At 40.4% G+C, this 15,319-nt stretch overlaps 1 protein-coding gene across 1 annotated transcript in view; it reads right to left on the bottom strand.

Moving 5' to 3' along the window:
- CSMD1 (CUB and Sushi multiple domains 1) overlaps positions 1 to 15,319 on the bottom strand; it is a 1,117,781-nt gene that overhangs the window by 825,072 nt on the left and 277,390 nt on the right. The gene's annotated exons all lie outside the window — the stretch shown is intronic.

The raw sequence follows: 15,319 nt of genomic DNA, 5'->3' as shown, positions 1-15,319 counted from the left end.
TTACAGTTACCAAACAACTAGATCTTGTTGTCTGGATATTTTATATGTCTGACTAGATTCTACTATAAAGTTCAACATGGATCTGCATATTTTCCTAAAAAATGTTAGTAGGCAGATTTTTGGGACTGACAAATCTACATATTTTAAAAAAAAAAAAACAGTCAAGAAAACTCTGATTTGTTTTTTTGTGCATATGACCTCAACATTAATACTGCATAGAAGACAATTTTCATTACATGCATGCATACCCTTGAATAGTAGTCTTCATTCTTTAGCACTCAATGCAGATTTTATTAGGATTTCAGGAAAATAAAAAAAAAAAAAAATGAAACACGGCATCATTCAAATAAAAACAATCTGAATTACATTATTTTGTTTTTGCTGAAAACAAAATTTGGCCAAGACAAGAAGGCAGAGTATGACATTAATGATATTCATGTGAGTAGAATCAATGCATCATGTTGTCATAAAACTGGCATTTTCATTTCTCACTCCCACAGACATAAAATAGCAGCATCCAATATGCTGTCAAGGTACTGCATACCAGTGGTAAAATGCATTCAAACTTTCAGATGTGCAAAACAGATGACTGTTTCAGAGTGTCTTAGGAATGTCTAAAAGTAGACAGAAACATTTAAACTATATTAGAAAAATTATGCTTGAAGAAAATACACAAATCAGAGAATCTAGTAAGTTGAATCTAGTAGGTTGGAAAAGATCTTTGAGATCATCAAGTCTGACCTATGACCTAGCATCACCTTGTCAACCAGATCACGGCACTAAGTGCTACATCCAATACTTTTTTAAAAACCTCCAGGTACAGTGACTCCACCACCATCCTGGGCAGCCCATTCCAATGCCCAATCACCCTTTCTATGAAGAACTTCTTCCTAATGTCTGGACTAAACCTCCTCTGGTGCAGCTTAAGACTATGTCCTCTTGTCCTGTCACTTGTTGCCTGGGAAAAGAGACCAAACTTCAACTGGCTACACCCGCCTTTCAGGCAGTTGTAGAGAGTGATAAGGTTTCCCCTGAGCCTCCTCTTCTCCAGGATAAACAACACCAGCTCCCTTAGCTGCTACTCACAGGACTTGTGCTCCAGGCCCTTCACCAGCTCTGCTGCCCTTCTCTGGACATTCTCCAGCATCTCAACATCCTTCCTCAATTGGTGGGCCCAGAACTGGACACAGCAGTCAAGGTGTGGTCTCACCAGTGCTGAGTACCAGGGAAAAATCACTTCCCTGGTCCTGCTGACCACACTATTCCTGATATAGGCCAGGATGCCATTGGCCTTCTTGGCCACCTGGGCACACTGCCAGCTCAGTGTCAGTCAGTCTGCTGTCAGTCAGTCTGCTGTCAGTCAGTACCCCCAGCTCTCTTTCTGCCTGGCCACTGTCCAGCCACTCTGTTCCCAGCCTGTAGTACTGCAGGGGGGTGTTGTGGCCAAAGTGCAGGACCCGGCACCTGGCCTTGTTAAACTTCATATTGGCCAGGCTGGTTGTTTTTCCCACCAGCTCATCTTCTGGCACATAGGGACAGCCTGCTTGTGCCTTCAAGATTTCTTTCTTGAAGTATGCCCAGCCTTCCTGGACCCCTTCATTTTAAAGGGCTGTTTCCCAAGGTATTCTCTGAATCAGCATCTTGAGTAGGCCGAAGTCTGCTTTCCAGAAGTCCAGTGTAGAATTTTTGTTTATGCCCTTCCTTGTTTCACCAAGTAACTCTATTATCTCATGGTCACTGTATCCCAGATGGCCTCGGACCACCGCATCTCCCACCAGCCCTTCTCTGTTTCTAAATAGAGCAGGTCTATCAGACCCTCACCCTGGCAGGCTCCCACATCAGCTGCGACAAGAAGCTGTCCTCCATACTCTCCAAGAACCTCCTAGACTGCCTCTTCTCTGCTGTGTTGAGTTCCCAGCAGATATCTGGCAGGTTAAAGTCTCCTGCAAGAGGAAGGGCTGGCAATTTTGAAACATCCTCCAGCTGCTTACAGAATAAGTCATCTGCCTTTTCATACTGGTTGAGCAGTCTATAAAAGATTCCCACCAGGATTTTGGCCTTGTTGACCTTTCCCCTGATTCTTACCCATAGGTGTTGGGGTCCCTCCCCTGCCGTGTAGCCCTGGGAGAGGGGCCCTGAGGGCACAGACACGGGGTTTCCCTGCCCCTGCTCAGCCTCATTCCCATTGGTTGGTTTGTGTTCCCTGCGCGGGCAGAAGGACCCTTGGTCCCGTGACTGGAACAGTTCCTGGGCAGAGCTCCGGCCATGCGGCTGGAGAAATAAACATCTCTCTGAAACAGCTATCAAGAATCTGTCTGTCCATATATATTTCCTTTCCACGGGACTCCTGGTTTGATATATGCGTGTTGCAGGATCCCCACTGCAACAAATGGTAGAGAATTGAGAGCAGAACGATCCCCGATCCCTAAGCGACTGATTTGTGTGAGTAAACCCTGGAAACTTTGGATTCCTCTTCTTGGTTTTGCTTTGCTATTCCGTATCTAAACTATGGAGGAACGGTGGGAAGACTCTTGGCTCTCAGAGCCGCATATGGACATTTATCTTAAACTTAAAATTATTCTTGAACAACGATTTGTAAATTTTAGCTTGATTCAAGCTCAAAAAGAACTGAAACACTTCCTGGCATGGTTGTTTAAGAACTTTTTCTATGTTTCTTGGGATTTAATTCTTACCAAGGGCTTTTGGAAAACCGTTTGGACACAGTTAATACTGGAGTCAAAATATATGCCGATGGAAGAATATTTTCGTGAATATTATTTAGTTACCGAGACTGTTGAGCAATGTCAGCTGTGTGCTGGCGAAGGGAAGCCTGGCGCAGGGACCGTGCGGCCCAGACCACGTGCACCGAGCGCTCTGCGAGCAGCAACGAGGCAGTTCCCGCGCGCGGGCGGAGCCACGCGAGCCGCAGTGTCGGTGGCGGAGCGAGGCGCGGCGGGAGCGGCGGGACCCGGCGGTGCCCGCACGGCGCAGCCCAGCGCGTGGTGGAGCGAGCCCCGTGAACGCCCGGCCGAGAGGGGCGGCGCGCGGGCGGCGGCGGGCGGCGATGGCGGTGGAGCGGAGCCGCGCCCAGCTGAGACGCGCGCTGGAGCGGAGCGCGGGGGAGTCATCGCTCGGGGGCCCGGCCGAGATGTGGGTGCAGCGCCCGGCATCGGCAGCGAAACTGCGACCAGAGGAGGCGACGCGCGGAGAACTGAGCAGTGCGGCCCGGCCCGGCCCGCGCGGCCCCGAACGCGACCCCGGGAAGAGCGCGCAGGCACGAGCAGCCCCGACAATTCCAACACGGGAGCGACCGAAGGAGAGAGCAAAGACGCAGCGAGACAGAAAACAGCAGCCACTCGGAAAAAGGAAAAGATCATAGTAACTAAGACCTTAGGGATAGTAAAATGGTATAATGTTAAGCAAAATTATGGTTTTATAACAAGGTGTGACAACCAGCAAGACATATTCGTGCATAGAACTGCTATTAAAAAGAATAACCCTGAAAAATGCATCCCAAGCTTGGGAGATGGAGAAGTCGTGGAATTCAAAATTGTTCTAGGGAGAAAAGGGTTACGAGCATCGCAGGTCACTGGGCCTGATGGTGTTCCTGTAAAAGGCAGTATATATGCAAAAAATCGTAGTCATGTTAGACAGTATCTCCATTGTAAGTCCCCCCTACAGTCTCCCTTTCCTAATCCCACCTTTCCCTTTTACCCTATGTCCTATTACCCCCAGTGTATTCCCAATCCGTTTTTTCATCCATGGTTTCCCTCACAAAACCATGCTTTTGCCAACTGTTTCCCCAAAAATCCCTTTCCAATGCCGAGTGGAGGATGAAAAGGGGGAGGGAAGAAGTTAAACCCTCTCCTGCCTCAGTTTCCCCACAAAGCATGCTCAGAGAGTTCTGTCTCCCTTCTGTCAGCCCTAAGATGTTTCACAGAATCTGATTGGACATTTAAAGACTCAGGAGGGTGGCTTGTTTTGTTTTGAAACGGTTCTTGTTATGTTTATCCAGTTGTTTTCATTCTCCTTTTATTAAAATAAAACGGGTGAGGTGTTGGGGTCCCTCCCCTGCCTTGTAGCCCTGGGACAGGGGCCCTGAGGGCACAGACACGGGGTTTCCCTGCCCCTGCTCAGCCTCGTTCCCATTGGTTGGTTTGTGTTCCCTGCGCGGGCAGAAGGACCCTTGGTCCCGTGACTGGAACAGTTCCAGGGCAGAGCTCCGGCCATGCGGCTGGAGAAATAAACATCTCTCTGAAACAGCTATCAAGAATCTGTCTGTCCATATATATTTCCTTTCCACGGGACTCCTGGTTTGATATATGCGTGTTGCAGTATCCCCACTGCAACACATAGGCACTAAACCTTATCATGATTAATCTCAATTTCCATGGAGTCAAGAACCTCCCTAACATTCAGAGCCATCCCTCCACCTCTTCTCCCTCTCCTGTCTCTTCTGAAGAGTGTTTCACCATTCTTTGCAGCATTTCAGTCATGCAAGTCATCCCACCACGTTTTCTTCATGGTGACTATGTCATAGCTTTCCTGGTCTACCATGGCTTCCTCTTGTTTATTGCCTATGCTGCGTGCTTTAGCGTACATGCACTTCAGCTGGGATGCTGATTTTACCTCTTGCTCTGGCTTACCACCCCTGGGCTCATCTCTGGAGAGCCTGGTTTCATCCACTTCCCCCTTCAAACCTAATTTAAAGCCCTCTCAACCAGCCCTGCCAACTCATGGCCTAGAATCCTTTTGGCCTTGCTAGATAGATGGAGACCACCTGACTCTAGCTGGCCTGGTGACATAAAAATTGCCCCATGATCAAAAAAACCAAAATTGTGCTGATGGCAGCAGTCCTTAAGCCGCTTATTGATAACATGGGTTTTCCTGTTCCATTTCATTATTCATTCCCACTACTGAAGGAAAGGAGCAGAACACCACCTGCCCTCTTGCCCCATTAACCTATCAACCCAGAGCCTTGAAGCCCTTTTTAGTTACCCTGGTACCTTTCTTATCAACCTCATCACTGCCAACCTGGACAACCAGCAGTGGTTAATAACCAGGGGGCTGAATTAGTTCAGGGAGTCTCCTGGTGATATCCTGCACCCAGGCCCCAGAGAGGCAGCAGACTTCCCTTGTGGGATGGATCCAGCTGACATACAGGAACTTTCGCTCCCCTCAGAAGAGAGTCACCTGCTAGTACCCTTCTTTTCTTCTTAAAACATATTGGATATATTGTATATTGGTAAACAATAGTAAGTGGGAAAGAAATCTGATTTTGCACTTGCTGTCCCTATGCAAAACTTGACATGCAAATGAAGGAAACCAATATGCCTTATACAGCTGCTACATAATGTTTACTTATTTTTTTTTCTCTCTACTCATTTGCTCAAACATTGAACGATAAGGTGGAAATCTTGATCTTTAAGAGCCACTGTACTGCAAAAATCAGAAACCTAACTGGAAAGTTGCAACAGGCCATAATAATTTTTCATTTATTAGCAAAAGCTGTCTGATTTTTTCACTGAAGCAGAAAAAATAGTGTTGAGAAACTGAGTCCAACTAAAAATGCAGAATGGGGAAAACCATGGAAAAATAGCTAGTTCAGTTTTACTTTTTAGCTATTCAGTTTGTACTTTGGACAGGAAATAGTGATTCATATCCATTGACGTAATGATCTCACAAAGAAAATAGGCAATAAAGTATCTAAAGATGCCAAAAAATTATAAATGTCAATCAACATCAACAACTTTATCTTGTATTGATTTTTTATATAGATGAAAATCCACTTATTAAAACTAAGCAATACAGTTTCCCTTTGTCTTCGACCTCAGTCAAGAGATTCAGAACATACTAATGTAATTTATGGCATAAAATGTGGCCAACTCCACAGTTTATATGATGCTACAATTACATCATCCATAACTATATCCTTCTGTTAGGACAAGTTCAAATTCTTTGTTCTTGACACTCAGTGACCCAAATTACTCAGCCTTAACCTATAAGTTTGGCCTTGTCTTCTATGTCTTCTAAGGACACGAATTCAACACTGCTTTAATTTTCTTCTACCATTTTATTTTCATGCTCTCTTTCTAGCTGTCTCAGATTCATGGAATCTGAATTCCCACTTACAGACCTTGTTCCTCCATCTTTCAAACTACTTCTAAAACCTTTCTTCCAAAATCTTCTATTAAAAGAACTAATGCACTCAGCAATCAGAAACGCAGACATGTCTGACAGCTAATTGCATAATACTTTATAAAAGTTATAGTCACATGTCTATCTTGGTTTTTTTTGTTCTTGTTTATTTTTTTCCTCTTTTTGTGTCACATCTGAGTTTAAATCGTAACTTCTTCATGGTGGGGACCTTTCCATTAGCTGCTTCACCATTTTTTTTTTCTCAAAAGCAAAATAATTTACATTTCCCTATGACACTCCAATACTTAGTCATTCAAAAGTAAGGAATCAATTAAGGAGGATGACAAGATGTTAGAAGCTGGAAAGAGAAGTACTTTTCTTACAGTGGAGACCTGAGCATGTCAGTCCTTAGAAAATATAATGGGGTGTTACTCCAAAACTCCCCTGAAAACATTTTATTCATAAAATGTATGTTTTCGACTAATAAAAACCAAAAATAATTCACTCTCATGTAAAACCCCAAAAACTAAAACTGTGGCTTTATACACTAAGAAGCATGCTATATGATACCAACACCTGAATCAGGTATCTGATTCAAGACAAGTGTCTGAGATCCATACAAATTAATCTTTAACAAAAATGAAAGAGTTTACCCCACCCTAAAATAGATGCCAGAGAAAGGCAAGATGAATCACAGTTTGAAGGATGACTGTATTTTGAATATTTAATATGCGATTTTCTTTTTTATTAAATTTGGCTTGGAGAGCCTGTTTGTTACTACAGGAATCAAGCAGAGAATTGTGATTGTTTCGGGGTCAATGTCTAAATGGTTTACATCAAACCAAAAATATCAAAACCCAACTAAAGGGCAGCATTCATATTCTCATATGTATTTATGTCAGTTATCTTAAATCCTTGTCTATTTACAGAAGTATATAATTTTTTTTCAAATAAAAAGGTTAAGAGAATTTTTCAAACTATAAAAATGAAGTGTTAAGGTACTTTTGTATCTTAAAGTGATGGGGAGCAGAATGTAGCTCTCATAAACCTGGAGGGAATGGTCAGTGACCTGTTATACCACTTAGACACACAAAAGTCCATCAGCCTGGATCAAATCCATCCAAGTGTACTGAGGGAAGTGGTGGAAGTGTTCAACAAGTCACTTTCCCTCATTTCTTAGCAGTCCTGACCAACAGGAGAGCTCCCAGATGACTGGAAGTTAGCAAAGGGAGACCCATCCACAAGAAAGGCCAGAAAGAATGCCCAGGGAACTACAGGCCTGTCAGTCTGACCTTGAGGCTGAGGAAGGTCATGGAGAAGATCATCTGGAGTGCCATCACACAGCATGTGCAGGACAACCAGGGGGTCAGGACTCATGGGCCGAGGTCAATTGTGTGAGGTCAAAACAACTCCATGCAGAACTACAGGCTTGGGGAGGAGTGGCTGGAAAGCTGTCCAGTGGAAAAGGACCTGGAGGTGCTGGTCAACAGCCAGCTGAACATGACCCAGCGTGTGCCCAGGTGGCCAAAAAGGCCAGTGGCATCCTGGCCTCTTTCAGCAATAGTGCGGCCCGAAGGACCAAGGCAGTGATTGTCCCTCTGTACTCAGCAGTGGCGAGGCCACACCTCGAGTGCTGTGTCCAGGTCTGGGCCCCTCACTACAAGAAAGACATTGAGGGGCTGGAGTGAGTCCAGGGAAGAGCAATGGAGTTGGTGAAGGGTCTGGAGCACAAGGGTCTGTGAGGAGCAGCTGAGGGAGCTGGCATTGTTTAGCGTGGAGACAAGGAGAGCCCAGAGGAGACTTCATTGCTCTCTGCAACTGCCTAAAAGGAGGGGGTCGGTCTCTTATATCAAGTAACAAGTGACAGGTCAAGAGGAAATGGCCTAAAGTTGTGCCAGGAGAGGTTTAGATTGTATATTTGGAAAAACTTCATCATGGAAAGGGTGATTAAGCGCTGGAACAGACTCCCCAGGTAAGTAGCAAAGTCACCACCCCTGGAGGTATTTAAAATATGTGTAGATGTGGCAGTTAGGGACATGGTTTAGTGGTGAATTTGGATGTGCTGGGCTAATGGTTGGACTTGGTGGTCTCTGAGGTCTTTTCCAGTCTAAATGGCTCTAGACTTTATTATTCTTTTCTGAATATTTAGCTTTTAAATGACTTTCATGTAGTACAAGAGCAGAAGAACCAACTAAAATACTTTGAATTTTAGAAAAAGATCTCACTAAGAACACATCACAACATTATTGAATGGAATATATTGAGAAATTGCTCATCTACACATTTAACATAACAAAATCACAAGGGCTTCCATACAACTGTATTTAAACTATTCCAGGAACTTTTTTTCCCCATGGTCTTTTGGCGGAATTTGGAAGGAATTGTGTTTTCTCTGGTCTGTTTATTTCATGCCACAAAGTCTAATACAATTTTGAAATTCAGAATTTCTATGTTCCTCCCATCTCCAAGAGTATTAAACCCCACAATTTTCTCCATTTTGCAACTATATTCTATTTCTAAAAAATATATCCCTTTAATCAATGTAGTATCTAAGGTAGTATACCACATACAAATGAATTAGTTGATTATTCCATTTATTTACTATTTTGACTCAGTTGTTTACTTGGCACATTTAAAATTGAGGGGCTTTTTTAGAAATACATTTATGGTTAAAAATAAAACTATTTAAGTATTTTCCTAAGTACATAAGTATTTGACAGTATTCTTAGATGGATAATCATGATAGTAAAATTCTAGATAAATTTGTTTTACAAAAATCCTATTCTGTCTTCTACAAATTTAGCAAAAGAAATATTTCTGAAGCAAATTAAGGAAATTTTGCAATATTTATTTTCCTCTTTTTTAAATGACTTCAGATGTTCAGTGTTCAGAATTTACTGCTAGTTATCTATATGCAATACAATCATGTACCCACTTGTTTTCACATGTGCCGTAAGTTGAAAAATATGCTTTTGATTTGCTCACATTTTTAATGAAGGTCAAAATTATAAAAACAGCCCTCTCCAAGGCAAGTAAAGATTTTTTTGTTATTCCTTGAACCCCTGGCCATTATTCCCTGATTTTGGAGAGATGAAACATAATTTATAGACGTGGAAGTGATACAGCCATTTTTTGTTATATTTTATATATCTGAAACAGTAAATGAAAATTGCAAGCTACACAGCATTTATGTTTTGTGAAAACCTGTGGCACATGGATTCCCTATGTGAACATGTCAATTCTATTTTTTCAGAAGTACTTCCTCTGAAACCAGTGATAAAACACATGCCAGCTGCTGTAGCAGACACCATGGAGAAATGGCTTTGGTAACACAGACAATTAATATGTGGCTGGCTTTGCTTCAATAAAGAAGAGATCAAAATAAATCTATAGCTTTTATGATCTGAAATGGAAAGTCCTCCTGACTGGAATTTATACTAGAAGAAATGCTAGGTATTCACGAGAGACAGCAGTGATCAAGAAGTATATCCCACACCTTCTGCAGCATGCAACCCTAGGAGATGCCATCATGAGGGCAGAGACTTGTATGGATGAGAAACTCTTGCGTTTCACAAGGGAAAATTTTGTCTAGGAATCTTGAATCATTGTAAAACTTAAAACCCAAGCACAATCAGTATGCTTTGGCCTAAATATATTGCAGATATAGAAGTAGTAGTAGAATTCCTCTAATTCCTCTGAAAGTTAAAATGGCAAAATAAAGATATATGTACCAGACTCTTATATATGTACCACCAAAACATACCCTTTAAGCTCCTGCTAAGTATGCTATTATTGCTGAAATACCAGGATAACTCTAGTTAATTCATGATAAATTCTACCACCCAAGTTACCTTCTGAATTACTTTAATTTTTTGTTAAATTCAAAAGTATAAAAGGTTGAACTCCAACAGGATATTCTTCTCCTTGTCGTTTATTTGTTCCCACTGCTACGATTCATCTTGAAACCTACTAGTAAATTTATAACATCATGTACTGTGACCTGACTGCCCTCTTCTTTCTGGCTCTTGTGTGTTCCAGTGGAGTGATTTTCATTTCATTGTATTACAATTAAGATTATCTACATTCTGATTTAAAACACTTTGTCAAGATTCTGCTCCAATTGACCTTGACTTGTTTGCCCTATTTATTTATTTGGTCTGCCTGTGCTTTTGGAACAAAAACTATAAAAATATCTGTGATAGTAGCTTTTATTAGCTTGTTTGGTGAGTGAGTGCTACTCACAGCTTCCTTCCTATACTTCTTCCTTCCTTTCTTTTCCTCCCTTTCCTCCTTCCCTCTCTCTTTCTTCTTCCCCTCTTCTCTTCATCCCTCCTTCCCTAAACCTGTGGACTCTTCAACCATACAAAAAGAACAACAGAAAAATGGCAGTTGCCCTACATTTCTCAAGTTCATTTAGTGCCACCTAGAAATTGGGATGATTTAAGAATGCAAAATACTATGAAATCTACAGATTGAATTTAAAAACTTGCCTTTACAAGGTACCTATCAAGAATAAACCCAGCTGATAAATATTATGTTACCAATATACCAATCGTAGTAAGATATATGCAGTCACTTTAAAACTCATTTCACTTTTTATATTGTTTTCAATTTTTTTGTATTTCCAACTAAAGCAGTTTGCCCTGCCTATATGAAGCAAAGCTTTACAGAAGAAGGCTTCTCTTCTCTTTATCTTTTCTATTCTCTATTATTTTCATTTCTTTTGAATGTCCATTTTAAAATTTCTGGGTATGACAGACGCCTCAACCCCTACAGCAGAATTTTACATTGTTTAGTTAACTGTCTGAAGTCAATGACAGCAAATCCAAATCATGTTTAATTTTCAAAATGTTTTCTCATCCCCACTATTGCTTCTTTCTTCCAGCTTGTATCCTTCAGCACACTGATCACTGTTTTAGGAAAGTGCTATAATTTTGTACATTGTACTTTTGGAAATCACGTTAATCAGCACTTGGCCCAAGAATAACTGAGTCAGATGGGGAGAGGAAAGAAAAGACGTGAAAATTACATGCTGGGTGGCTATTTATGTGATACTTAAAAATTCACTTTTTCTCAACTTCATAGGAATTATCAGTCTTCTATTACTTTGAAGTAAATGGCATTACATTAGTAAAAAATTTAACTGAGTCCTTAAAGAAAACATTGTTCTTCCTTTTTGTATACAGTACACTAATCATGATTTTGAGTTTTAAAATATTTTTAGTGCCTATTAGAGAATTGTTCTTGAATTTCTACTATAAAATTTAATTTTCAGCACATCCTCATAAAAAGAATCAAAATAGCAGTAAAATTAATTCAAAATAATAAAGGAACTAGAAACAAAGAAATAAAAATACTTTAAGGCTGATGAATATCTTAATTTGGACTAGATGATCATTCCAGGTCTCTTCCAAATTGAACTATTTTATCCCAAAATTAATATAGATAATCTAACATTAATAGAAACAATACACAATGCAACAGGGACAAAGTATTTTGTCTAATCCAATTTAAAGGAAACAGAGGCTATTGAAGTATCTTTGTTTTAAATAAATTTTTCATATTGTTATCATAAAACTTACAGCTTTAAGGTGCATATATGGTGCTAATCCTATGAATAACATTTGGGGGTTATTTTCAGGTCAAAAGAATTTCATTATAGAAGCTAAATGCTTGTTCTTGCAAAAGTCATCTTCAAACTATTAACCTTGGGTAGTTTACTTTAATGCTTCTCCTCACTGGGAGGTCAGCACAAATCCTTGCAGAAGCCTACTTCACTCAAGTTTTGGGATCTGAACTTGAAAGAAGTCCTGCAGCATTGTACGTGCTGGAGCAATTACACAGAGTGTGCTTGTGCTTCAAAGAGTAACCTGCATAGTTTGTCAAACTTAGTGCTGTACAGCTTCCTCATGAGGGTGAGCAGAGGGGCAGACACTGATCTCTTCACTATTGTGACCAGTGACAAGACCTGAGGGAATGGCCTTAAGTTGTGTCAGGGGAGGTTTAGGCTGGATATTAGAAAGAATTTCTTCACCCAGAGGAATTGGAACAGGCTCCCCAGCGAAGTGGTCACAGCACCAAGCCTGACAGAGTTCAAGAAGCATTTGGACAATGCTCTCAGGCACATGGAGTGACTCTTGGGGATGGTCCTGTGCAGGGATAGGAGTTGGATTCAATGATCCTTGTGGGTCCATTCCAACTCAAGATATTCTATGAGTGTAATTTTTCCTAAGACAGCAGACTCGCTGCCATCCCATTCAAACATGTCGGCTTACAGTGCCAAGACCCACCCTCACTCACATGTTGGGAATTCATCTTTTCTGTTTCAGTAACTTCAGCTGTTTTTTTCAGCTTCTTTTTCTAAGGAGAGGTGTGAGTTGAAAAGGAAATGTCAAACTCAGACTACCCATGAGGGCAAATAATTCTTCATATTACCAGCAGTAATCAGACATTTGGTGTGTCTGCAAGGATGGTTTAGTAATGTCTTTGTGGCTGCTGTTGAAAGTACAGTAAAGGACAGGTGATGTAAATATCATAAAAATAATAAGATAATTCTTTAAGGTAACATAAAAAACCAAGATGCAAGGTTTTCACAGAAACTGGAGTTTGGATTGGAAAAAATGACAGCTGTTGAAATTGCCCTTGTCAAAGAGTCAAAATAGCATTCAGCTTGAAGCACATCTTAAAAGGTATTCAGGAAAGGAATGTTTATTTGAAAACAGAGAAAAGTCACACTGGAAAATGAGAGACGAAAGAAAGAAAAGAACTTCACTAAAGTAAGTCTCTTATGAAGGTGAAATATTCTGGGATTTCTTTGCAGATACGATTTCCTTGAGTTTAATACTACTTTCACCACAGTAAAAAAGGACACAGCAATATGCTTCAGCTAAAATTATTTGGGAAAGTGAATTCCTAAATTCATTTTTAAGTTGGTGCATAAGTATAAAGATATAGATATATAATAAATATAAATATATGCATATATACATATATATATTTTATGCATGCATATGTGCAGGGTATAAAGCATTTGAAATTTTGTCATAAACATTCTGTAGCATAACCACAAAGATTAACAATGAAAGTTATTTTCTAACAGTCTGCAGTATTTCAGATGAACAGAGCATGAAAAAAAATTGGACCAGGAGTTTGTCTTCTCACAGACAGTATTTGTTGCTAAGTTTCATAAAATTTGGAAAACTACAGCTAATTTAATTCTGTAAATTAATAATGTAAAAGTGCTATTTTTTAATTGCAAATCTCTTGCCTGTTTTTTCTTAGTTTACTGATCAAAATAAAATATCGTAGTCCTTTTTTTCACTAAAAGAATAAAAAGATTTCTAAATTTTATTCTGTCTAATGCACTAACAACAGAATTGCTTTCTAAATTATAGTCACACAACAAAATGCTCCAAAGTCAAAGTACTTTTCAAGTGTCAGCAACAGCTTAATTTGAAGTTAATGTAGATGTCCAGACATAATTCACTGACTAAATTTAACTTACAAGACCTTTAGGAACTACAGTTCACAAGAAGAATTAAATTTGACTGTGATAACTGGGCTGACATTGCAGGATATTATTTAAAGTAATTTTATATTTTACTTGTTATAGTATCCTTTAGCTACATGAACAGTTCTGAAACAAGATATACACAACTTTTTAAAGCATAGTGATGTTCTAAACATTGAAACAGTATAGAAGACCACAATTCTAACAAATATTTATTAATTCCTAAAATAAAAATACACCTCAATATATTTATGGTGGATGCATTAATACACATATATGAATATTAATAATAAATGGGAAAGTTGAGGAAGAGTTATTGGAAATTGGCATTTGCCATATTGGAATAAGTATACTTTTTCTCTATGTCCTTACAAACTGGCTAATGTAAAATAGAAATAGGCTACTAAATTGTCCAAAATGGTATTACAGTCTAGGTTTAATAAGAACAGATTTAATTCTCATTTTCAGTGATGATAGAATAGTTTGGCAATTACCTTTGTAAAACACATTCCTTTGTAAGTAGTAATTAGTTTAATGTCACTAAAACGTAACCTGTTAGGAAATGTTGGAACGACTAATTACAAGATACCACTCTGACAGATAAATATTAAGATTTATTTTCCTTTAATTGAGATTATTGTGTTGTTTTTTTCAGTTTAACTTAAAGGAGGTAGGGATATGTCCTTTTTTTGCAGACTTATTATGTGTTGATTACTTTATAAAACAAAAGAAATCTTTTGGGGATTTATACTCTTCTTCCCTGTATCTTCTATTAAAAATACCAGATTAATTTTTCCAGTTGGGAATTCTGGATGTTATCTCACCTGACCGCTATCTCACTTGAATTTTAACTATGGAATATAGGCCTTTACAGACGTGTAAATACTTACACTTCATATTTTCCACTATTCAGTCTCACAAGAAAGCACTGAGAGATTTTTCTTTGGCTTCAGTATTGGATTTGTGTGGCCAGGTTTTGGTAGCGGGGGCAACAGGGGTGGCTTCTGTGAGAAGCTGCCACAAGCTTCCTCCATGTCCAGCAGAGCCAATGCCAGATGATTCCAGGATGGATGTGCCACTGTTCAAGGCTGAGCAAGTCAGGAATGATAGTAACACTTCTTTGGTAATGCATTTAAGAAGAAAAAAAAGTTATTGGTGAGAACATGTGAGAGGAACAGCTCTGCAGACACCAGGGTCAGTGCAGCAGAAGGGGAGGAGGTGCTGCAGGCACCAGAGCTGAGATTCCCCTGCAGCCCGTGGTGCAGCCCATGGTGAGAAAGCTGTATCCCTGCAGCCCATGGAGGATCACAGGGATGCAGAGATCCACCCACAGCCCATGGGGGAGACCCACCCTGAGCAGGTTTATGCCTGAGAAGAGGCTGTGGTCTGGTGGGAAGTCTGTGTGTAACAGGCTCCTGGCAGGGACCTGGAGACCCACAGAGAGAGGAGTCCACACTGGAGCAGGTTTTCTGGTAGGACTTATGATCCTGGGAGGGACCCATGCTGGAATAGGCTCTGCCTGAAGGACTGCACCCTGTGGCAGAGTGACCCACGCTGCAGCAGTTTGTGGAGAACTGTCTCCCATGGGAGCGACCCCACACTGGAGCAGGGAAGGACTCCTCTCCCTGAGCAGGAGCAGAAACAACCTGTGATGAACTGACCATAACCCCC

Source organism: Corvus cornix, chromosome 3 (genome assembly GCF_000738735.6).
Source record: "Corvus cornix cornix isolate S_Up_H32 chromosome 3, ASM73873v5, whole genome shotgun sequence".
In the NCBI taxonomy this organism is placed as follows: Eukaryota; Metazoa; Chordata; class Aves; order Passeriformes; family Corvidae; genus Corvus; species Corvus cornix.
Note: the sequence above shows the minus strand (reverse complement) of the source record. Positions and strands in the feature narration are given on the sequence as shown.